This window comes from Neovison vison, chromosome 11, assembly GCF_020171115.1.
Source record: "Neovison vison isolate M4711 chromosome 11, ASM_NN_V1, whole genome shotgun sequence".
NCBI lineage: Eukaryota > Metazoa > Chordata > Mammalia > Carnivora > Mustelidae > Neogale > Neogale vison.
The window spans coordinates 54,549,945-54,576,043 of record NC_058101.1 but is presented as its reverse complement, the minus strand read 5'-3'; the positions used below and the strand labels follow the sequence as shown (position 1 = coordinate 54,576,043).

The window sequence follows — 26,099 nt, the reverse complement described above, 5'->3', positions numbered from 1 at the left end:
CAAGAGTTTTTTCCTTTAAAATAAAAACATTTTCAATTGGGTTAAAATACAAAACTGAGCTATGTGGCTTAAAAAAATCTGTATGTCTGTACTGATGTCTATACTTGTACTTCTGTCTGCTTATATACCTATCTATATCTTTGTCCATGCTTAAACAAGCAATAAAGAAAGATAGAAAATTAAGGGAGGTCAAAGAGATATAAAAGCAAAAGGGTAAATGGAAACAAAAAGAAAACAGGCATGACTGTGCTATTCCTTGATGTGGGGGAATTCAAGGTTAAATGCATTGAATAAAAAACAAGGGACATTATGTAAATGTGCAACAGTTTGTGAGGGCAATGTATTTATACTCATTTGCCCATCAGATAGTTACAAAAATCAATTATTTACTTGGCCATAAGTTAGACCTTCAAAATTGAAAAAATAGAGATTTTTTAAAGGCATATTCTCTGATCATAATTCAATAAAAGTTAAGATAAATAATAAAAAGGTGACAAAAATCTTATCTTTTTGGAATATACGAAAAACTCTACTAGACAAACTTGGAAGTAAAAGGAACTTAAAAGGGAAATTAAAAACTACAAAAACAAAATACTTAGTACCAAAACCTAGGGGCTATAGCTAGCACTATACACAGAGAAAATTTTAGTCTTAAATACTTTTTTTATGTTTTCATCATCAAAGAAGAAAGAAAAAAACGAATGCTTATTCTATTTTTAAATGAATCCTTATTTTATTTTATTACTTTTTAAAGATTTTATTTGACAGAGAGATAGACTGTGCACAAGAGGGGCGGCAGGAACCTGCAGGGAGGGGCAGAAGGAAATGCTTAACCAACTGAGCCACCCAGGTGTCTTACGAATTCTTATTTGAAAAAAATTAAATTAATAGAATAACAATATAAATACATAGAAACTAGGAAGAAGGAATTAATCAAGATAAGTCATGAAATGAAATAAATATTACCACAGTAGAAATAATGAATCAACTAAAGAGCTGATTGCTAGGAAGTTCCCTGAAAATACATAAACCCACTGTAAATCTGACTGAGGAAAAGAGAGATCAAACATTAAAGAGAAAGACATAAGCAAAGATGCGAAGAGATAAGAACCATCAGAGAATGCCGCAGACACCTCTGCTGGGCACCGTGGTGTGCTTCCCCAGGTGCCCCCTTCAGGACTGCAGCGTGCATTCTCTCATTGTGGGGGAGCCTTGGTTGTTGCTGCCTCACAGCTGTGTTTCTCTCCAGGAACTGCTTTTGTCCAAGTGGGCTATCTTGTTCGTCACCATCCAGAGTATATGGCCCAATGTGTATTGGGGACAGCTAACATTTCAAAACTGGTTGATAAAGGAATATAAATCCCTGCCCTCCTGTCTCATTTTGGGGCAGCTCCCAAGGCCCTCAGCTCCCAATGGGGCAGCCGCAGTTCAGTTGCTCCTCCACCTCCTCAGTCACACCTCCCAAACTTTCTTACAGGTGCTTTTCCTACGTGCACATCCCAATAAACCTCATTTATACAAAAATCTATTTCAGAGTCCATTTCAAGGGAACCTGATTTAAGCTATAGCTCCATGAAAATCTAGAGAAGATGGACAGTTTCCTATGAAAAAATAAATGACTGGAAAGAGATGCTGTTTTTCACCATTCTTATGCTTCTAGATAAACTTTATTGAGGCGTAATTTACATGAATAAAGTTGTACCCATTTTAAGTTCACAGATTGGTGAGTTTTTATTTTCTTTCTTTCTTTCTTTTTTTTTTTTTTAAGATTTATTTACTTGAGAGGGAGAGAGAAGAGGGAGAGGAAGAGAGAGAGAGAGAGAATCCTTAAACAGACTCCTTGCTGAGCTTGGAGCCCTGCGAGGGGCCCTTATGGACCGGTCCCAGGACCCTGAGATCATGACCTGAGCCAAATCAAGAGTCAGCTGCCCAGTGAACTGAGCCACCCAAGCACCTTCTGTAATGCTGAGTCTTGACAAATGTGTAGATCTAGGTAATTATCACCACAATCGAGATACAGAATATTTCCTTCACTCTGAAATGTTCCCTTGTATTCCTTTCCTACCTCCAGCCACTGATCTCCTTTTTATCACAGATTGGCTCTGTAGCGTACATACAGCATGTACTCTTCACTGTCACACTTTGGTCACTAGCACAATGTGTTTGAGGTTTGTCTCTATTTGTCATTCCTCTTCTTTCCTTTCTCTCAAGGTCCATAGTCCTGTGCTGCTTATTGTCTGTTTACTGAAAGTGGTTTTATTTTGCCTAACTTTGTAGTTCTTTAAAACATGATGTTGAATCTGGTGTTAGTAATATTCGTGGCTGGAAGTGGAGTCTCTTGTCATTCTTATTTAATATTTCCTTAAATGTTGGGAATGCACTATGAAAGTGAAAAGGAATTAAGTGGCTTAAAATAGGTATAAAAGAGATAAGTCTATTTCTAGTTGCTGATTTTTAGTTTATCTAAAAAATCCTAGGGACCTACTAACAATATTTTATACAGTAAGAGAATTTGGTAATTTTCCTGAATACAGGATAAAAACACACCAATAATTGGTTTTCATTGGCTTAACAATAAGTATCTAGACAGGGAAATGGGGAAAATATACTATTTTTAGTAACAACAAAGTCTATAAAAATGTTTAAGAGTAAATCTTGTAAGCAAGGCCAGGATTTATATGAAAAACAAAAAACAAAAAACAAAAAAACCCCCCAAAACCCTCAAAATTCTTATTGGAGGGGTTTTCAAAAATAGCTAAGCACTTACTTTATTTTTATCACTATTCTAAGTGCTTTACATGTATTAGCTCATTTAACCTTCCCAGAAGCTGGAAGGTTATTATTATTATTCTCATTTCATGGATGAGATAACTGAGGTATAGAGAACTTAAGTAACTTGCCCAAGTTTATCCAGCCTGCAAATGATAGAACCAATATTTGAAATCAAGGCTGAAAAAATGGAAAAACATACTCTGTTCTTCCATGAGGTTACTTAATATAAAAATAGCTTTCTAAATGTAAAGCTCTTTATTCACTGCCTGCTGCTTTTAGGATGCTCCCCTAAATATCTCTAAACCTCCCAAATATTTCTCTAATACATTCCTGCTATTCATCACTATGATTTGCATCTAATATTTGCAATGGGAACTCCTTTTATTCCTTAATTTGATAATCAGTAATTATTGTCCTAGTTCAGATCCTCATCATTCATCTAACCATCCATCCATCCATCCATCAATCCATCCGTCCATCCATCCAATGAACAGATGATTTTGGTGGCATTGTAGAGGGTAGATTCGAGGGGGCCAGGGGAGGTAGGAATGAGTTTAGTTGTGAGACCATCATAGAACAAGCAGAAAACAAGCAAAGGTCTGAGTAGATAAGAGGAGGCATATTTGAAATATATTTAAAAAGAATGTATGCATTTTAAGTGCAAAAATGAATGAGTTCTGAAAATGTGTACATCCATGTAATCATATAGAATATTTCCATCACCCCAAAAGATTCTTATGTTTCTTTCCAGCCAATTCCCACCTTTCTACCTCCAGCCTTAATTATTATTGATATTTCCCCTATCATCAAATACTGGTTCTAGATTTTGTATGGTATGTCCTCTTTGGTGTCACAGTAGGTGGGTGTGAATATAGAGGGTGTTATTCCGAAACTCCAATATATATAGCTCCCAAGATTCTAACTTAGATAATTGGTAAATACTTTTGAAGCCTCCACTATGTTGAGGAGGATAAGTTCAATGATTGAGCCCTATTCTAGAATCCTTTAGCCAAACTGATACTAATCTATTAGTAAATATTCTTTGGTTTAACATCAAAATTAGCTTTTACTTCATTGAAAGTATAGTACTTCTTTATCAGCTTTAGAGCTTATACTTTTAAAGTCTGAGCAGTAGAATATAACAGTTGAGGAATATATAGGTGTGATGGTTAGAATCTGGAATGGAATTGCCCGGGCCTCTGTCAAATCTCAATTTACCACTTCCTAGTTCTATTTAACTTCTCTGAAACTCAGCTTCCTTATCAGCAAAGTGAGGATAAGTAGTAAGGCATTTTTTTTTTTAGATATTTGATGAAATAATGTATATAAAGCTCTTAACAAAATACCTGGCCTATAGTTTAACATTCCACAAAGTAGCTATTATTTTTATAGTGTTCAAAAGTCTTTTTTTAAAGCATTTACTAAAATAAAGCAATAAATCCACACCACTATATAAAGAGACTGTCGATGTAATTGTTTTGTATGTTAAGTTGACAAACATGGATATGGTGCAGATGATTCTTGTGTTACTTGTCAGAGAATTTTTCATAGTGGTGAAATAAAATAAAATAAAATTTACCATTTTAACCATTTTTAAGTGTACAGTTCAGTAGCATTAAGTGCATTCACAACATTATGCAGCCATAACCACTATCTGTCTCCAGAACTTTTTCATCATCTCTAGCTGTCATTTTCAAGGAGATACTTGTAATTACATTTTGGCTTTTTGGAGATACTGCAAGTATTAAAGGATAACATTTCTAGGTTTGGTCTGCCTTCCCAATGTTTGATGCCTTTCTTATTTTATGATTCAAAGATACTGACTTTGAATTCCCAGTCCTAGATACATGGAGTAACCTAGAGGTTTGATATGTTTTGGAAAGCTCTTTGATGTAGATGTCATGGCTGAGGCACTATTTCTCATACCTCTTCTCTAATATGTGGGGTCATCCAGCCTTAGCTCTGCTTGTGGACACATCTTCCCAAAGCAAACGCAGTCAGCCCTTCTTATATTTTACTCTGCCAGAAAAGGGGGAAGCTCCTAATCTCAGGACTGTTTTCCCTTAGCTCTTTTGGAAAGAGGTGTTATAAATTTTTCTGTGCTATTCGGACATTTGCTTTAGTCTACTCTGCATTCCATACCTCAGTTCCTCTTTGTATAATTATCCCCAACATGATACTATGTTCAGAATAGGACCCATATTCTTCCAACAAATCTATTTCCCCTCCAGTGTTCTTTATCCCCATAAATGGAAACATCATTTATCTGCCCTGTTGCTCATTCCAGATTCTGGAATTTAATGATCAAAGGATAACTCCACCCCTTTGGCACTGATTGGTCCAGAAACTGACATGACCAAATTTGGATAAAATGAAGTAAAGAGAGGTCTACTAAGGTGTGTCTAGAAAAGTTGTTTTTGTTTCTGGGAATCCTTTTGGAAGTAATCTCTCTCCCTCCTCCACACCCGTGTATTATTGCATGTAAAAGTCCAGAACTTCTATTGCATCTGACCTCTAGCTTGAGAATAAGGCTGACGTATGGATTTAGGTTCCTTGTAAGTAACTTTCAGTTGAACCAGTGCATTTTTGAACACTTAAGTCAGTCTGAATTGGGTTCTCTTTTATTTGTTATATAAGTCATCTTAACTAATACCCCACTCTAGGTATTAGATTTTAAAAAGGTATATTTTCTCTTTTTAACTAGGTTGCCTTTTGGTTTTATTGATGGTTTCCTTCACTGTGCCAAAGTATTTTATTTTGATGGAGTACCAATATTTTATTTTTGCTTTTGTTTCCCTTACTTTAGGAGATGTATTTAGAAAAACGTTGCTATGGCCCATGTCAAAGAAATTATTTTCTCTTCTAGGAATTTTATGATTTTTAGGTCTCACATTTAGGTCTTAAATCCATTCTGAGCTTATTTTTGTGTATGGTATGAGAAAGTGGTCCAGTTTTATTTGGTAAGGGGCTGATATTTTGAAACTTATACAACATGAGGCACCTGGGTGGTGCAGTCAGTTGGGCAATTGACTCTTGGTTTCATTTCAGGTCATGATCTCAGGGTTGTGAGATCAAGCCCTGCATCAGGCTTTGCCCTCAAGGTGGAGTCTGCTGTAGATTTTTCTCCCTCTGCCTCTACCCCTCCCGTTCATGCTCTCTCTCTCTCTTTCTCTCTCTCTCAAAAATAAATAAACAAATCTTGAAAAAAAAAAAAAAGAGCTTATACAGCTCAACACCCAAAACCCATAATCTGATGAAAATTGGGCAGAGGATCTGAATAGATATTTTTCCAAAGAAGACATACAGAGAGCCAACAGATACATGAAAAGATGCTCAACATCACAAATTATTAGGGAAATGCAAATGAAAACCACAGTGAGATACACCTTATGTGTGTCAAAATGGTTAGTATCAAAAAGACAAGAAATAACCAATATTGGCAAGGATGTATACTGTTGTAGGGAATGTAAATTGGTGCAGCCACTGTGGAAAACAGTATGGAGGTTTCTTTAAAAATTAAAAAGAAAAATACTATATGATCTAGTAATGCCACTGCTGGGTATTTAATCAAAGAAAAGAAAAACACTAATTTGAAAAGATACATGCAGCATTATTTACAATAGCTGAAATACAGAAGCAATCCAAGTGTCCATGGACAGATGAATGGATAAAGAAGATGTGGTACACACACACATACACACACACACTGGAGTATTACGCAGCCATACAAAAGGATGAGATCTTGCCATTTGGGACAGAATGGATGGACCTAGAGGGTATTATGCTAAGTGAAATTCAGAAAGAAAGACAAATAGTATATGATTTCACTTATATGTGGAATCTAAAGAACCAAACAATGGAATCAACAAACAAAAAGTAGAACCAGACCTATAAATAAAGAGAACACACACTGATCGTTTCTAGAAGGGAAGGGGTGGAGGGATGGAAAAAATTGGGAAGGGGAATTTATTCCCTCTAGTAATGGAGGGAATAAATCATGGAATAAAGGGTACAACATAGAGAATATAGGTGGTATTAAAATAGCATTGTGTGGTGATGATGGTAGCTACACTGTGGTGAGCATAACATAACATATACAGAAGTTGAATCACTATGTTGTACAACTGGAACTAATATAACAGTTTGTGTTAACTGTTCTCAAATAAAATAAATAAAAAGTTATGTTGCTGAATGGGCTGAATTTTTGGTGTGTAAAAAATTCAGTATGTCAATCTACATGCTATTTTCTGCAATTTTTTTCTCCTTAGGACTTTTGAATTACCCTACATCAAGACTGATAATATAGTGACAATCTTGTTTGCATTAATTTCAGGAAGCCATCTGTCCCTCCATAAAGTTCTTAGATTGAGAGTAAGAGAATCAGTTATTTAATCTCAAATCTAGATCATTCTTATATAAATTGTGGATTGTCTCCTCCCAAGCACTGGAGGGTAGATTTTTCTGAGGTTTTGTTGCCTGCTTGTCGGGGGAATTTAATTATGATGCATAGGACTTCTCAGGGATTAGCTTTGTGAACCTTGCACCCATTTTTTTTTTCCTCCCAATAGAGGTATATCTGCCTCTCTTACCTCACAGCTGCCCTTTGTCCTGGGGGAAGTGAGCTATGGGGACTATATTGTCTAATCTAGATTATTCCTTAATAGAGAAAGTGGACTTGGACCTTAGGGACCAATTCAGAAAAATTCTCAGCCACTATCTTTAAAAATTTTTTTTCTTTCTCATTTTGTGTTCCTTCTGTCTAGAACTCCAGATAGGTGTTTTTAGATTTTGTCAATCTCTTCTCAATATCTGTTTTTCTTCATTTTTTTTTTCTGTCTCCTTTCTATGTGATGTATTTTGGTCACTCCTTCTGATATTCCAGTTCACTCTTTCTGTCTTCTGTTGTATCAAAACTGTTTACCATGTCCACTGAATTTCTAATTTAAATGACCATAATTTTCATTTCTAGCCATTCTATTTTTCTTTTTCAGATCAGCCTGATATCTTTAAATAATCTGATGCTTTTTCCTACTTTTGATACTCTATTATTTTATTACTTTAAATATTTATTTTATATTCTGGTTTTAGAATTCCAACATCTTTGCTTTTGCAGGTCTGATTCTGCCATCTGTTGCTTCTGCTGGTAATTCACACTCACAATGGCTCATTTCCTCATGGTTTGCCACTTCAAATGTGAATTCATATTCCTTGGAACTCTGTCAGTAGGAATTATTTGAGTCTTCGGTTTAGAGTATGTTCATCAGAGAAGATGTATGTCTGTTTCTGCCTGACTCTTGGTAAGGCAAAAACCAGGTAATATATTTTGGTTTGGGACATTTATATTTATAGATAGATATCTGTCCAGATAGATTGATTGATCGATCAATCTATCTGTCTATCAAGACAATTCCACCTGAACATTTCACAGATTTCTCACACTTAACTTTGCCAAAACAGAATTGTTTCCCCCTCCTAGATCAATTAAGTGATACTTTAGTAACAATCCTTGGGATAATTATATAGTCTTACTCATTTTATGGTCTAAGACCTCAGGATCCATGTCCATAAAATGAGGATAATGATAGTATTAGTATTAAAATAGCCAATATATGTAAAAACTGTTAATAGAGTGCTTAACATGTATCATATATTAGCTATTGCTCCTTTTTGCTTTGTTTTATTTTTCTTCAATATTCTGCAGCAGGGCTATAAACTCCAGGAGGTCAGAGATACTCTCTGCAGATCCCAGAACAATGCCTTTCACATGATAAGTCTTCATGAAAATGTTTTTGATAAATTGAATGTAAGAGGAAATATACTTACTGGAACTTAGAATTTGTCTTTGACTCTGCTCTTTCATTGTCCTCCCAGGTCAGTCCATCAGTGGGAATTGTTAATTCTACTTTGAAAACACACTAAAGTCTGTTTCACTAACACCCTGTAGTCCAGAACACCATCACCTCTTGGCTTGACCACTATTAACAGTCTGGCTTTGTTGTACTTTGCTCTTTCCTGTTTGTTTACATGCTATAGTTTGAGACATATTAGGGAAAGAAGAAAGTGTAGGAGGAAGGTAAAAAAAAAAAAAAATCAAGGGCCCTTCTGATCTAGAAGGAGACCATGATGGCCAGAGGAGTCCATAATGACTGGGCATTCTCACTCTTGGCTGTAGCTAGTTCCCTGCTTGTTGGAACTTCCATATACCTTTAGAGCTGGGGAACTGTTCAGCTGCTCACAGTGCTGCATCATGGTTGCCTCTTGTCGCTACCATGTTCTGGTTCCCTAAGTCCTGCCCAGGTGAGCTCTGGTTGTCAGTCCTGTGGACCCAGAGCTGAAAGCCACCTTCTTGTTCTGATGATAGGGGCTCTGGTGACATGCTGCCACTGCAGAGCAGTCTGAGGCAGTGGATAAAGTGACAGGCACTGAGCATGTCCTGGAGGAACCAAGAGCTGAGTTCTGGTTATGGGGTAGGGTTCCCTGGTTTTGTGTTTCTTCTCTGGACCTTTCTGTTTCATCCTCAGAGTTGAAAGCAGCTCTAGAAAAGATGGTGCTATAAGCCCCCAAAAGCATGTTTCTGTAATGCATCTACTTGAATGTACTTCCAAGCGGGGAGAAGGAAGATGGTGAGGAAGAGAAGGGAATCTCTTAAATATTCTCTCTTCCACCTTCTGGAATTTTTTCCCTCTTATCTATGGAATACCTGGTGAGGTAAGAAGCAAAAGGAAGAAGTCTTCTCTTTGGTCCTAAATAACTTCTTGGACTGAATTAAATGGGGATAGTATTATCTTGTCCTACCTTCCAGTGACATCATGACTTTAAACATTCTATGTTGGATATCATGAGATTCCTTAAGCAGCTTGCAAACACTTTACCCAAGAGGATGTGTGAGCAATAGTGAGTCTCAAGGGAGATGGGTTGCATCTGACATTTGGGTGTGTTTGCCTCTGTGGAAGGTCACTGAATCGGTGGTAGCTGAATCTAATAAAATTAGTATTTGCTTTAAACTTATTACATGCTCACTGTGGTAAGAAATATCAAGAGGATGTTAGGATGCATCTCCCACTGTTGCTGGGGAGACGAGTGGTATAGACTGGGAAGAATCTGGATGATGCAAAATAATACGATTATGTAATTTATCAAGATGTTAAACCGTGTCTTTCTTTCTTATGCCTTACATTCACCAAGTATCTATCTATCTATATCTGTATCTATATATGTACTTTAATGGTTTTATCCTTCCAAGAGTCACTTACTGAGGAACAAATGTGAAATAACTCTACAATTAGGTGGCAATATTAGGCAACTGGGTGTTATAGAATTCCAGTGTGCTTTATGAGCCAGCTTTTCCTTTTTGACAGCTAGGTTAATTATGCTAGAGGGTGGGAAAGTGAATATGATAGAAGGGACCCTAAGGGCTTGAAAGCCATGATTGAGAAGTATACCAGAGCCTCTTCCATCCTTTGCCAACATCTGGAGGTGAATAGAAGCTGAGCCAGGGAAATGTTCTCTGGCTGCTGCCTGGTTAGGACCAGACACCAACCATAAAGGCTCAGCCTGAAGTGAGTCCTTTTTACCCTGAGATTCTGCGATTCAGCCTTAGCCTATCTGACCCAGGATGTGGGAGTGCCCTCACGTCCATCCAGGACCTTGGAAACCTCTTCTAGATTAGCAAGTAGGGGATTTCGACACTTTATAAGGTGTTAATTGTCTGAGATCTTTCCTCTTGGCCCAAAGGAAGGCTATTTATAACACATTTGAAATCTGTTCCCTGTGCTGGGAAAAGTGGTTCTCATGGGGTGAGTATGAGATGGGCTAGAAACATGGAAATCGTACTTGAGCTTCTAATGGTGATGTTGACCATGCCTTGTGTAGATGTGGCCTGACTCTCCATAGGCTTAACAAAACAGATCTGAACAACTGTCTATATCAGAAAAGAGAGGTTTGAATCCTGGATATGAAGCATATGAGGCATGAGACCTCTGGCAAGTCATTCAATTTTCTGGGATTAATTTTCTTCTCTATTAAATATCTTTTAAATTAAATTATAGTTGTGAAATCATTTTGGAAACTGGGAAGTTTCCATATAAAGGAGATTTTAGTAATTCTTACTTCTATAAAATGAGAATAAGAATAATATCTATGCATCAGAATTGTTGTAAATGTTGACTAAGTAAGGCAACAAGAAATATTTTTGAAAACTCTCTTTATCTAGAAGAGCTTTATTATTTTTTAGCAGGTTTGTGGATTTAATTATTTTGTTATTTTCAGACAGTAAGGTAGTTTTTGGCTACCATTCCTCTTTCCTACCTTTTGTCTTCCACTACTCCATCATTCTAGTACTAGGATTTAATAATGTTTGGCTGCTCCAAATGGATAACAACAGAGAATTTGTTTTGCCCATGTAAATATAGTTACAGGAGAGAAATCCTTTCTCTTGGTGACTGAGTCTTACATAAATAGAACTTAATGTATCGCCATAGATCTTTCTCCTGCTGACATTATTACATTCATCCATAAAAACTATCATTATCACTATACTCCTGCTATTTCACTGAAACGTACAGTGAACATTCCTGATGCAACTCCTTACATCAGTTGTGGTAAAATTGTATCAAGCACTTCTTTAAGCCAAAATAACCCTACTACTTCATTTGTATTATAAATGGCAGACACTTCTGGAATTTGCCTTTATCCTTCTGATGCAGATGCTCCCTGGAGAAAAGTCACATGCCCTACTATACAATGATTAATAAATAATGATCACATCATTGAGGGACTTAATCATTTATCATACTGATATTATTTAGTTGCTTATAAACATTTTGATAAAAAACTGCATATGCATAGCATAACACAAGTATTACATTTTATTTAAAAATATTTTAATGACTGCATAATACAAAGGAATATTATGCAGTCATTTAAATATTTTTAAAATAAAATGTAATAAAGACATGAGATCTATAGCTATATCTATATAGTAAAATATTATGCAGTCATCAAAAATTGAAATCTTGGGCACCTGGGTGGCTTAGTGAGTTAAAGCCTCGGCCTTCAGCTCAGGTCATGATCCCAGAGTCCTGGGATCGGGGCCACATTGGGCTCTCTGCTCAGCAGGGAGCCTGCTTCCCTTCCTCTCTCTCTGCCTGCCTCTCTGCCTACTTATGATCTCCATCTGTCAAATAAATAAATAAAATCTTTTTTTTTTTTTTTTAAAGATTTTATTTATTTATTTGAGAGAGAGAGTGTGAGAGAGAGCATGAGCGAGGAGAAGGTCAGAGAGCGAAGCAGACTCCCCATGGAGCTGGGAGCCTGATGTGGGACTCGATCCCGGGACTCCAGGATCACGCCCTGAGCCGAAGGCAGTCGTCCAACCAACTGCGCCACCCAGGCGTCCCTAATAAATAAAATCTTAAAAAAAAATGAAATCCTCACCACAACCAAGTGGGATTTATTCCAGGGCTTCAAGGTTGGTTCAACATCTGCAAATCAATCAATGTGATACAATACATTAATAAAAGAAAGAAAAAGAACCATATGATACTCTCAATAGATGCTGAAAAAGTATTTGACAAAGTACAGCATCCTTCCTGATCGAAACTCTTCAAAGTGTAGGGATAGAGGGCTTATACCTCAATATTATCAAAGGCATCATGAAAAACCCACCGCAAATATCATTCTCAATGGAGAAAAACTGAAAACTTTTCCACTAAGGTCAGTAACATGGCAGGGATGTCCATTATCACCTCTGCTATTCAACATAGTACTAGAAGTCCTAGCCTCAGCACTCAGACAACAAAAAGAAATTAAAGGTATCCAAATTGGCAAAGAAGAAGTCAAACTCTCACTCTTTGCAGATGATATGATAACCCAAAAGACTCCACTCCAAAACTGCTAGAACTTGTATAGGAATTCAGTAAAGTGTCTGGATATAAAATCAATGCACAGAAATCAGTTGCATTTCTTTACACCAACAGCAAGACAGAGGAAAGAGAAATTAAGGAGTCAATCCCATTTACAATTGCACCCAAAACCATGAGATACCTAGGAATAAACCTAAACAAAGAGGCAAAGAATCTATACTCAGGAAACTATAAAGTACTCATGAAAGAAATTGAAGAAGACACAAAGAAATAAAAAAATGTTCCATGCTCCTGGATTAGAAGAACAAATATTGTGAAAATGTCTATGCTACCTAAAGCAATCTACACATTTTATGCAATCCCTATCAAAATCCCATCCATTTTTTTCAAAGTAATGGAACAAATAATCCTAAAATTTATATGGAACCAGAAAAGACCTCTAATAGCCAAAGGAATATTGAAAAAGAAAGCCCAAGTAGGTGGCACCACAATTCCAGACTTCAAGCTCTATTACAAAGCTGTCATCAACAAGACATTATGGTACTGGCACAAAAACAGACACATCGATCAATGGAACAGAATAGAGAGCCAGAAATAGACCCTCAACTCTATGGTCAACTAATCTTTGACAAAGCAGGAAAGAATGTCCAATGGAAAAAAGACAGCCTCTTCAACAAATGGTATTGGGAAAATTGGACAGCCACATGCAGAAAAATGAAATTGGACCACTTCCTTATACCACACACAAAAATAGACTCAAAATGGATGAAGGACCTCAATGTGAGAAAGGAATCCATCAAAATCCTTGAGAAGAACATAGGCAGCAACCTCCTCGACCTCAGCTGCAGCAACATCTTCCTAGGAACATCTCCAAAGGCAAGGGAAGCAAGAGCAAAAATGAACTATTGGGATTTCATCAAGACCAAAAGCTTTTGCACATCAAAGGAAACAGTTAACAAAACCAAAAGACAACTGACAGAATGGGAGAAAATATTTGCAAATGATATATCAGATAAAGGGCTAGTATCCAAAATCTATAAAGAGCTTAGCAAACTCAACACCCAAAGAACAAATAATCCAAAGAAGAAATGCGTAGAGGACATGAACAGACATTTCTGCAAAGAAGACATCCATATTACCAACAGACACATGAAAAAATGCTCCACATCACTTGGCATCAGGGAAGTACAAATAAAAACCACAATGAGATACCATCTCACACCACTCAGAATGGCTAAAACTAACAAGTCAGGAAATGACAGATACTGGCGAGGATGCGGAGAAAGGGGAACCCTCCTACACTCTTGGTGGGAATGCAAGCTGGTGCAACCACCCTGGAAAACAGCATGGAGGTTCCTCAAAAGGTTGAAAATAGAACTACCCTATGACCCAGCAATTGCACTACTGGGTATTTACCCTAAAGATATAAATGTAGTGATCCAAAGGGGCATGTACACTCGAATGTTTATAGCAGCAATGTCCACAATAGCCAAACTATGGAAAGAACCTAGATGTCCATCAACAGATGAATGGATAAAGAAGATGGGGTATATATATACAATGGAGTACTATGCAACAATCAAAAGAAATGAAATCTTGTCATTTGCGATGACGTGGATGGAACTAGAGGGTATCATGTTTAGCAAAATAAGTCAATCGGAGAAAGACAACTATCATATGATCTCCCTGATATGAGGAAGTGGAGATGCAATGTGGCGGGTAGGAAAAGAATAAATGAAACAAGATGGGATCAGGAGGGAGACAAACCGTAAGAGACTCTTAATCTCACAGAACAAACTGAGGGTTGCTGGGGGGAGGGGAGTCAGAAGAGGGTGGTGGGGTTATGGACATTGGGGGTTGTGTGTGCTATGGTGAATGCTGTGAAGTGTGTAAACCTGGTGATTCACAGACCTGTATCCCTGGGGCTAAAAATACATTATATGTTTATTAAAAAAAAATTGAAATCTTGCCATTTGCAGTGACGTGGATGGAGCTAGAGGGTATTATGCTAAGCAAAATACATCAATCAGAGAAAGACATTTATGATATGATCTCACTGATATGCAGAATTTGAGAAACAAGGCAAAGGATCATGGGGAAAGAGAGGGAGAAATGAAATGGTATGAAACTGGAGAGGGAGATAAACCATAAGAGACTTTTAATCTCAGGAAACAAACAGAGGGTTGCTGGAGGGGAAGGGGCTGGGAGGGATGATGTGGCTGAGTGATGGACATTGGATAGGGTATGTGCTATGGCAAATGCTGTGAATTGTGTAAGACTGATGGATAATAGACTTGTACCCCTGAAACAAACAATACATTATATGTTAATAAAAAATATTTTATAGGAGCACCTGGGTGGCTCAGTTGGTTAAGTCTCTGCCTTTGGCTCAGGTCTTGATCTCAGGGTCCTGGGATTGAACCCCACATTGGGTTCTCTGCTCAGCAGGAAGCCTGCTTTTCCCCTCTCTCTGCCTGCCTCTCTGCCTACTTGTGATCTCTCTCTCTCTGTCAAATAAGTAAATAAGATCTAATATATATATATATATATATATATATTAGATATAATATATAAATATATATATTTATATATATATATAAATCTTAGTTGTAGACTTTATAACTTTGGCTCCTTGGAGCCATATCGATACATTTTATTTTTTACATGGTTATTGTTAACATATAGTGTTTCAAAGGCTCTTTTTTTTACTCATGTGGTCTACATACCTTTCTTTTTGTTGTTTGGTACTTTTTTTTTTTTTTTGTAATTTGCTTTTTCATTCTATTTTAGGTCAGTTGAATTATATCACCTGGATGTAAAACTTAGCTTCTTTTTATTCATTACTAATCTCTCCATTTTCAAGTTGTTTAAATAAATGCTTCTTTCTATTTGATGGACAGGTAAATCACTTCTGGAAGTGTTTAAGATAAAGAGGTTATTTTGTTCTATGACGGGTTTACTGAGTAGACTCTGTAGGGATGCCAGCTTGTGAATTTTAAAAAAGCTCTTTAGCTGAATTTGATGGAGGAAGAAGTATATATTGGGTGGATACAGCTAAAATTAGCTCCAGAACAACCATCATCTTCTCTAGCTAATGTTTACACACACATACACACACACACACACACACACGCACGCACACACTTAATTTAATTTTTGTGTAATTCTAACTGCAGTGGACATCAGGTCTAGAATGATGTCGCAGACTGTTTTACATGTTTTTTTTTTTTTTTTGTTGTTTGTTTGTTTTGGCCCCATGGGTTTATGTGCCTCATATCTCCTCAACTAGATAATAAACTACATAATTGAAAACAGAGTTTCTGTTTCTTCTCCATTCCCAAAGTACTCAGTACAGGGCTGACTGCTCCATGGGGTCTGAAATGTACTACCATATGGTAATACGTTTTTTCCCATTCCTGGTCCTTTGAATGGGGCCAAATCACCCACTCATATTGTGAAGCAGGTGGTGAACAATAGCTCTAGTCTCACGTGTTCACCTGCACACACCCTGCTCATCCATTCAGCACTTTCTTTAGTCAACTGAACTCAGTTCCATTGGTTTCAAGGTTTCTAGATATTCATCTGTTTGTTTAAACATTTATTGATTCCCCACATGTCTGTGAAAAATACTTAGGACATAAAAGCTAATATCCTATCCTGTCTGCCATCAAGGATCTAGTCATCTCGTGGTAGGTCTGGGTAAGAGTTTCTTCCTCAGGGGCACCTGGGTGGTTTAGTCAGTTAAGTGTCCCACTCTTGATTTCAGCTCAGGTCGTGATCTCAGGGTCATGAGATTGAGCCCAACATTGAGCCCTGCACTAGGCTCCATGCTCAGTGGGAAGTATTGGAGATTCTTCATCTCCTGCTCCCTCTGCCCTTACCCCCAGTCCCCAGCCTACCTCTCTCTTTCTCTTTCTAAGATAAATAAATAAATCTGAAAAAAAAAAAAAAAAAAAGCTCCTTCCTTAGTGGAAGAAGTCAGGCATCCAGTGCTGGTTCTGTGTAGGAGGATAGGCTACCCTAGCTACTGTGCTGTAGCATACATTATATTTCTAAAATACAAATACTTGACATTTTTGAAATATTGCTGTGTTTTCTGTGTGTGTGACATGCATTGATTTATACATTAATCTTGTTTCCCCAGCTAGGCTGTAAGCTCCTTGAGGGGTAAAAAAGTGTTATTTGTGTTCTCTGAAACATACTTGAGAAACACATTCTGTGTTGATTTATTGATTTCTGTAAATAAGAGACTTGGTTCAGATGCTAAATGATTTGACTTATCCTTTTTTGCTATGCACATCTCACTTCCCTCTCCACTTAGCCTGCATTCCAGGACCCATTGATTTGACCACTCTTTTTCCAGTACCTCCTGCACTTTTGGCTCCTTGGCTTGGCACTTTTGGCTTGCAAGGCCTCTGTCCAATCTTGGATCTCATCAACTATCAGCTTTTTCAGCTCTCACACCCTGGTGGCTGAGCACTTTGGAGAAAAATAAAAGAATGGTAAAGAAGAGGACAGTAACAAACTCCTGACCTCTATCTTTAGCTGGGCCCTAACTCTGCTTGGCATATACTTCTCTTATGAGCTTTCATCAGTGCTTCTTCCTATTCATAGGGAAGCTCTTCCAACTCTATAGTTCTTTCCTGAGGGCTTCTTGTTCACCCTTTGTCCCTTACTCTCTGGTGATAAACTGCCCAGAGAGAATAGAGGCCTTAGAATACATTCCTCACCTCCCTGCCTCCTCTATCTTTAGCAACTCTCATCTTCAGTCTCTCCCTTTTCTTTGAAAGGAAGTGACTTCTTGCCTCTTCCTTCTGTTCCCATTGAAGGCCAGTTCCTCTACCTCTGTCCTTGATTCTCTCCCTTCTTGCTTTTTTTCCTCAGGCCCTTGCTCCGTCTGTTAATCAGTTTCTTTCATGACTCATTAACTCTTCCCTCTCTGTTGGCTGTTACCCTTCTGCTTAAAATAAGATACAAATATCTTCTACCCTGAAAAACCAATTCTGTTTCTCTTGCCACAGGATGATGGAAGCAACGTAAGACACGTAGAATATTAGAGTGAGCTGTGGGACAGATCTAGATTTGATTAGGTGACTGACTTTCAAGCGAGGTATGAAAATGGTACCAGCCAAAATAGGGAGAGCTTCTGTGGAGCTCATAGGAATGCAAGAGCCAAGTCCAACTGAGCCAACAGTGCAGAGAGGACCTGAATTTAGCCCTCAGACTGGAGCCTCCATCCCACAAGTTCAGTTTGGTCTACCTAGTTTACAGCTGGCCTGAGGCCTATGAACAAGAAATCAAGCTCAATAATTTTGGGGTGGGGACGCCTGGGTGGCTCAGTTGGTTAAGCAGCTGCCTTAGGCTCAGGTCATGATCCCAGCGTCCTGGGATCAAGTCCCACATCAGACTCCTTGCTCGGCAGGGAGCCTGCTTCTCCCTCTGTCTCTGCCTGCCATTCTGTCTGCCTGTGCTCGCTCTCGCTCCCTCTCTCTCTCTGACAAATAAAAAAAAAAAAATCTTAAAAAAAAATAAATAATTTTGGGGTGGTTGTCATACAGCATTATTGTAGCAATAGTTGACTAATACTAGCTGGCACTTTAAAAAGTGACACAAAAGAGATACAAGAGACAAAAGGTGGAGAGGACATTGGCTCCTCTTCCTTCCATGCCTAGAATGCCATATTCTGCCATTCCGCTCATTGCCAAGGGAAGGAATTAATCTATACCAATAATGATTATTTTAATGCACTGATGTTCTTTCTTTCTAGTTTGCTTTCTTTGTCTGTGTCTTCCTTTCTTTGTTCATTCTTGTCTAGTTTCTTTCACTGTTGAGCCCTTACATTTGGATGGGCATGAGGAATACAAAACAAAATCCATCTTTTGGTTTAAATGGGGAACTGAACTGTAAACAAGTAACTGATCCACATGCAAGATGCCCTGTAATAAAGTTGTATACAGAAGGAAAGAAAAATGGGAGAGGTTAGCTCTCTGTATTGCTGCAGATGGTCATGGAACACTTGGGAGAGGCACTTTGCAAGGACCAAATTGTTCCTTCTTTCCTTTTTGGAGTTTAATACTTTTTGGAGTTTAATACTTCACATCTGTGATCACACCCCAGTTTCTACTCTGCATTCTTCACACACTTTATTTCTTCTGCTGGAAATCTTCTCTTCCTCTTTCCCATGCCACCAACTGTGGGTCCTCTCTCAAGGAGGCCTTCTCTACATCCAAGAGTAGGCTGGATTCCCTTCCTAGATGCATTTTTAGCACTTGATGTGTTTCTTACTGTAATATGTGTCATATTTGACTTACTAGTAAGGTGTTTTCTCTGCTAGCCAACTAGTCCAAACCAGTGCTGTCTGGTGTACTGCCTTATCTCCAGTAACTGGCTTAGTTTAGTGAATGGGATGGAACTGAATTGCTAAAGATCTGTTATGGGTATGAGATGGAAGTAGGAAGAGGGTTTGATGCACTTTGCAGAAAGTGCATCAATTCACTTTCTGTCTCCTTGAACAAGATACCCAAGTTGCTACCCCAAGTTGATCCCTGAAGTTGGAAAAAAAGAAAACAAGAGAAATCCAATTTGGGTCTCCAAGGAGCTTAGCAGTACTCTGTATTGTTCAGAACTCTCTGATAGCTAGAAAATTCCACTCCTAAGCAGCTGGCCTTGCTCATGGCTCATGATGCAGGCAGTGTTTGGCGATAACATTTCCTGGCATTGATGTGTATCTGCTACGTGTATGGCTCAGGGACCTTGTATTATTCACAGGAGTACAACCTCCAGTAGGGCAGCATGGCCTGCAAATCCCATTAATCCTGGCTTGCAAGGTGGTGGGCGGTGGTGCAGAAGGCTGTGCGCTCGCCCGGTGCCGTGCGTGCCTGTTCTGGGGCCCTGCCTCCTCTGCCGCTGTCCTTTTGTCTTGTTGTTGAGAGGTGGCTGCTGTTCTCTGTTCTAGGTGGATGAAATCATTCAGTTCCTTCTCTTTGTTTGCTGCAAAAAATAAAAATATGAAAATTTTACCTGCTAGAACCAGATGTCCTGCGATATCTATCCAACAATTTGAAAAGACTGCTCAGATAAAAAGGAATATTTTGTACACACAAATTCATCTCCATTTCCTCAATGATTTTTCAGTCATCATGGCTATGGGGCCATGTGGACTCATGCATAATGAGTCACATGATGGCGGGGGTTTTCTTAAAACCAACTTGCCATCATGTGATGAAAAGCAGTAGTTTACTAATACAACAAGGTGGGCAAACACTGCCTGCTTTTATATAAGCCCTCAAATTAAGAATATGCTGAGTGAAATAAGTCAAGCAGAGAGAGTCAATTATCATATGGTTTCACTTATTTGTGGAGCATAACAAATAGCATGGAGGACAAGGGGCGTTAGAGAGGAGTAGGGAATTTGGGTAAATTGGAAGGGGAGGTGAACCATGAGAGACTATAGACTCTGAAAAACAGTCTGAGGGGTTTGAAGTGGCGGGGGGGTGGGAGGTTGGGGTACCAGGTGGTGGGTATTATAGAGGGCACGGCTTGCATGGAGCACTGGGTGTGGTGAAAAAATAATGAATACTGTTTTTCTGAAAATAAATAATTTGGAAAAAAAATTAGGGTTAGGGTTAATGTTAGGGTTAGAGTGAGGTTCAGGGTTAAGCTTAGACATTGTTAGGGTCAGGGTTATCGTTAGGCTTAAGGTAGTGGTCAGGTTTAGCATTAGGTTAGGGTTAGGTTTATGGTCAGGCTCACAGTCAGTGTCAGGGTTAGGGTTTGTGTCAGATTAAGGGTCAGGGTTAGGATTAGGGTCAGGTTCAGTGTTAGGGTTAGGGTCAAGGTCAGGTTTTGGGTCATGGTTTTGAAAAGGTCAGCTTACGTTTAGATTCTGGGTTATGATTATAGTCAGGATCATGGTTAGCTTTGGGTGAGGGTTCTGCTCAGGCTCCTGATCTGGGTCAGAATTAGGGTTAGGGTTAGGGTCAGGGTTAGGGTTAGGGTCAAGATTAGGACTTGGTCAGGCTTAGGATTAGGGTCAGGGTCAGTGTCAGGGTGAAAGTCAGGGCCAGGGTCAGATTTAGGGTCAGGGTGAGGCTTTGCTTTAGGGTCCAGGTTCGGGACAGGGGCAGGGTTAGTTTGGAGCTTGTGTTAGGGTCAGGGTTTGGTTTAGATTCAGGGTCACGGTCAGAGTCAAAGTGAAGGTCAGGGCCAGAGTCAGTTTAGGGTCAGGGTCAGGCTTTGTTTTAGAGTCAAATTTCGGTTCAGGGTCAGGGTTTGTTTCAGGGGAAGTGTTTGAATTTTTGGTTAGGGTTAGTGTTAGCAGTAGGGGTATGTTTAGTTTTAGGGCTAGAATGTTTATAGCAGCAATGTCCACAATAGCCAAACTATGGAAAGAACCTAGATGTCCATCAACAGATGAATGGATCAAGAAGATGTGGTATATATACACAATGGAATACTATGCAGCCATCAAAAGAAACGAAATCTTGCCATTTGCGACAACGTGGATGGAACTAGAGCGTATCATGCTTAGCGAAATAAGTCAAGTGGAGAAAGACAACTATCATATGATCTCCCTGATATGAGAAAGTGGTGATGCAACATGGGGGCTTAAGTGGGTAGGAGAAGAATCCATGAAACAAGATGGGATAGGGAGGGAGACAAACCATAAGTGACTCTTAATCTCACGAAACAAACTGTGGTTTGCTGGGGGGAGGGGGGTTGGGAGAAGGGGGGTAGGGTTATGGACATTGGCGAGGGTATGTGCTTTTGGGTAAATTGGAAGGGGAGGTGAACCATGAGAGACTATGGACTCTGAAAAACAATCTGAGGGGTTTGAAGTGGCGGGGGGGTGGGAGGTTGGGGTACCAGGTGGTGGGTATTATAGAGGGCACAGCTTGCATGGAGCACTGGGTGTGGTGAAAAAATAATGAATACTGTTTTTCCGAAAATAAATAAATTGGAAAAAAAAAAAGAATAGTTTTTACATTTTTAAATGGTTACCAAAAAAAAAAAAAATCAAAGAAGAATGATACTTTTAGAAAGGGAAAATTAGATGAAATTGAAATTAGAGTATCCATTACTAAGGTTTTGTTGGAACACAGTTATGCTCATTTGTTGAGGGAGTGTTTAGGGCCACTTTCCTGCTATAAGAGCAGAGTTGAATAGTGTGACAAAGACTAGGCATGGTTGGCAAAACCTAAAATATTTACTGTCTTGCCTTTTGCTGACCCCTGTAATGGAGGGATATGGGTTTTTTTAATTGACTCATTCTGAATATATCAGAGACTTGCTCAAGCGCCCATTTTGTGTTTCCAGTAGACTGAACTTCTGTTCACCCTCTGAGGAAAGATGTGCCACCAGAGATGGCTCTGTTTGGTACCCTTTTCTACCTACCTTCATGTTATGGGGATGGGTGTGATAATCATAAACTAGAGAACAGAACTGAGCAAGCAGGAACTACGTTAAGATTTGGCCGAGATGATAGAACTCTGTGCAGATCTGCTGCCTACATATCTAGTGAGGCCTTCTAGGGCCTTGGTCACTCAAGAAAAATCAAGGAGTTCTCTTTTTCCTTCTCTAAATGTATTCACACCTGTGGGAGAAATTACTAAGCAAAGACACTTGTCTGCATTATCTCAGTGACCCTTAGTAGGTCTTATTGTCTGCCTCTGGTTGCTGGCGCCCTGTTCTTTCCTTTGCAGTAGTCTATCCATGTACAAAATTATGATTGTTTACTTTATCTTCTAGACTGTGAGTTCCTAGAAGGCAGGGTTTTTTAATTTCCATGTGTTTCGAGCATCTGGAAAGGGCAAGGCACTTAGATTCATGAAAATAGCCAGGGAATCAACAAAGTCTGTCGTGCTTCTCACACAGAGTTACAAGTCTGGAAAGCCCATGGTTATGTGATGACAAGTACCTGCATCCACAGATTAGCTTGGCATAACTTTCTGGGTATTAGTTGTACTTGAAGATTTGTAGTAGAAATCACGATTTTTGTATTTCAATAAGCATGGCTAGATTGCAGAGTAAAGACTCAGAATGATTAAAGATGGACCACAGACTTCAAAGAAGTTGACCTGCTATGGTGATCATTTGGGGGGTCTGTCTCAGGTCTCTGGAGTGAGGAGAGGGGGTCAGGGATAAATTCATTCTCTCCTGCAGTTAGAAATCTTTGAGGTGAAATTGTCAGAGAAGTACTAAAGTAACTATGTTTCTGTAAGTCCTCAATGTGGCATTATTATTATTTTTAAAAAAGATTTTTATTTTTAAATAATCTGCACACTCAACATGGGGCTCAAACCATGGCCCTGGGATGAAGAGTCACCTACTCCACTGACTGAGCCAGCTAGGTGCCGCTGAACATGACATTATTAATGATATGAGGCAGGAAGGTGGAAGAGGGAGGCCCTTGAAAGGACATGGCCAGTTCTGCCAGTATTTACAGATGCATTGTATCTTTTATCAGAGATCTTCAGACAGCAGTGTGGACCTTTAGTCCAAGAGATTCTTTAAGAATCTGCTAAAACCTATAGACTCTATGAACTTGCACCATCTACCAACCTGGCTGTAATAGATTTCAACTTCAGCTTAATGGTTATTGTGTCCTTATTGCTGCTAGGGAGGGGGGGTGAATTTTACCAGTCTGGGATTATTCCCTGGGAATGTGACTAAGGCCTTGGTAATATAGGGAAGGGTGAAAAGGGAGTTATTGTTTAGTGGGGCATATGGTCTGAATTGGTATCTAGATGACATTTTCCTCTATTCCTTCTGCTTTTCAGTGACTTTTCCAGTGGGTCACTCCTAACCTGTCCCTCACAGGCAGTCTTTTAGTCCTGTCTTTTCTTTTCTGGGTCTATGCCAATCCTTTTGTTCCTTTTAGGGTGTATTTGCTCCTCCTCAGATGCACTGGGCCACCAGAATCTGGTAGAGCCACCAGAATCTGGATGGAGCCAGCTATAGTCCATCCCTACTTCCCTGTTAGCTTGGGGGTGGGGGGCATTGGGGACCATGTAATATACACCAAGCTTTTTCACACAATTCCACTATGCCCATGGATCTCAGATTAATAACCCCTGCCCAAGTCTGAGTCTAAAACAGGTCTCTTATTTTCAGAGTGAACAGGGGTAAGGAAGAGGGAATGAGGTGAACCAGGAGATTCTTCCCGTTGTCTGAATTGCTGGGAAAGAGAAAGGTGGGGAGAGAGGTGAGTGGGCCCCAGTGTGTACAGCCACACTGGCAGCAGGCAGCAGCTAGCCTCCAGTCGTAGCCACATGCCTATTGTACTGTATAATTCTGTAGCTCTTTTGGCAGTGCTTACAGGCATGCTCTCTCTGAGTGCTATTGATTTCTTGGGGAAAGGAGATCAAAAACAAGTGTTATACTTCATGTCGTGTGTTTTCTGGGGGAAGTAAATAGATTAGCCAAATTGGACAGACAAGATCAGGGCAAGGAGAGAAGAGGCTCCCTGGAACTGCCTTCCCTGAAATGGCATCTCTTAAAATGATCCACAGGGGAAATAAAATGATTAGGCAGGGCAGGAATTTATCCTGTACTCAGATTGAATGTCTCAGCTTCATGTCCTGGGACTTAAACCACCCTGCTTTCCATCGCATTGCTGTTTGATACCAGCAGCTCCGCTTGCCTTTATCTTGACCATGTCCGTCCCCCATGATGCCGGGGCTAACAGTCACTAAGTTTCTGGATACTGCTGTACAATAGCACCATCTGATAAAACTTTTTGTGATGATGTAAATGTTTAAACAGCTCTCTGCCATTAAATACAGTATCCCACTGGCCTTGTGGAGCTTTTCAGCACTTGAAAGGTGGCCAGTATGACTGTGAGACTGAATATTTAATTATAGTTAATTTAAATGTAGCTTTGTAGCCTTTTTTTTTTTAAGAATGTTTTTCCATTTTGTTTATTTTTGTGGAAGAGCAACTTAAGACCACTCAGTGGTGGTTCCTACCCATTCAGTGGCCTGAGCAGTGACTGCATACTCCAGTCTTCAGCAGGGAAGGTACCAGCATGCCTTCAGTCCAGTCTGTGACTTCAGGTAGAGTAGCAGTGAACTCAGGAGCTGGAGCTGGAGCATTCCACTCACCCTGAAATTCCTCCTTGGTCAGGGCCTAGTTACCAGCAGCCTGCTCTTCCTTTTTGATCTCCTCAGGATCTCTGTGGAAATAAAAATCAGGCTTGACCTCCCATGGGTCTCCATGGGAAATGTGCCACACATGCGCAGAACTTCCTAGGCCAACATCCACCACATCAGACCCACTGAGTGGAGCTCCTTTGTTATTGCAAGAGATGGTGATGTCCACAGAGCTCAGAGGAGCATCCTTGTTAACACAGAGCAGTGGTAGGCAGGTTAGCCTGTCTCTGTGAGAAGCTGGTGATCAGCCCTCGTATCAGTAACCACCAGAAGTCTCAACTCTCAGAAGGCTGCCTGGACTGGTTAGTGAAGGTTCTAAGAGTGAAGAGGCCAGCAATAGGAATGGCTCCAGTAGCAGCAGCAAACTTCAGTACAGCTCGCTGGCCAGTATTCCCAGATGGTATGACATTGACATCAGCTGCGTTTGCAATGGCAACAAAGGCATGAGCTGCCAGAAGAACCTTCTCCAAGGTTCTTTTCAGATTTATGATGTAGATACCATCCCTTTTCCTTTTGCAGATGTACTGTTTCATTTGGAAGTCAAGGTTGGTGCCACCTAAGTGGGTTACTGCTGCAAGGAATTTGAGGACCATACTCTTCCTTCATTTGTAGGACATCAGGGGCTCTGAATATTGTGAAAGTTTCCTTTGAGTTACAATGGGAATACAAAACAACACCATATGGACTCCTTCCTATGTAGTGCAGGAAGGCCATATGTAGCTATTTGCTATGTTCTCATGCATTGAAGTTTTAGATTCTTACTGTCCCAGAAGTGTGAACCAGCAGCATCCACATCACCTGGGATTTGGAGATTGTTTTAGAAATGTGGTTTCTTGGGCCTCACTCCAGATCTACTGAACCAGAATGTACATTTTAACAATATCTCTAGATATTACATGTATATTAAAGTTTGAGAAGCAGGGCTAGAAATGAGTAAGTCTCAGGAAGAGATGTGGTATCAATTAGAGTCAGCTGAGTTATGCTGTAGTAACAAACAAGCCCCAAGTCCAGTGACTTAAAATAAACAAATTTTGTTTCTCACTAATGCTTCTTGTCCCTGATAAACCAGAGGGGGCTTTGTTCCACATCATTCTTACTCCAGGTTCCAGGCTAATTGGCCAGTGCTCTCTGGATCATTTGTCATTGGTGTTACATAAGGGAGAACAGACAGTGTGGTGAAACCTGTAATTTCTACTCACATTTCATTGGCCAAAGCATGTCATGTGACTGCACTTAACTCAAAGGGGACAAGGAAGAGAAAGCTTATCAAATGCCCAGAAGGGAGAGAAACAGAATATTTGGTGAACATACATGG

The 26,099-nt window shown here is 39.4% G+C and overlaps 1 pseudogene; it reads right to left on the bottom strand.

The window, feature by feature from the left end:
• Window positions 1–24,605: 24,605 nt before the first annotated feature.
• LOC122890224 lies at window positions 24,606–25,498 on the bottom strand (annotated as a pseudogene).
• Between the last annotated feature and the right edge of the window lie 601 nt (window positions 25,499–26,099).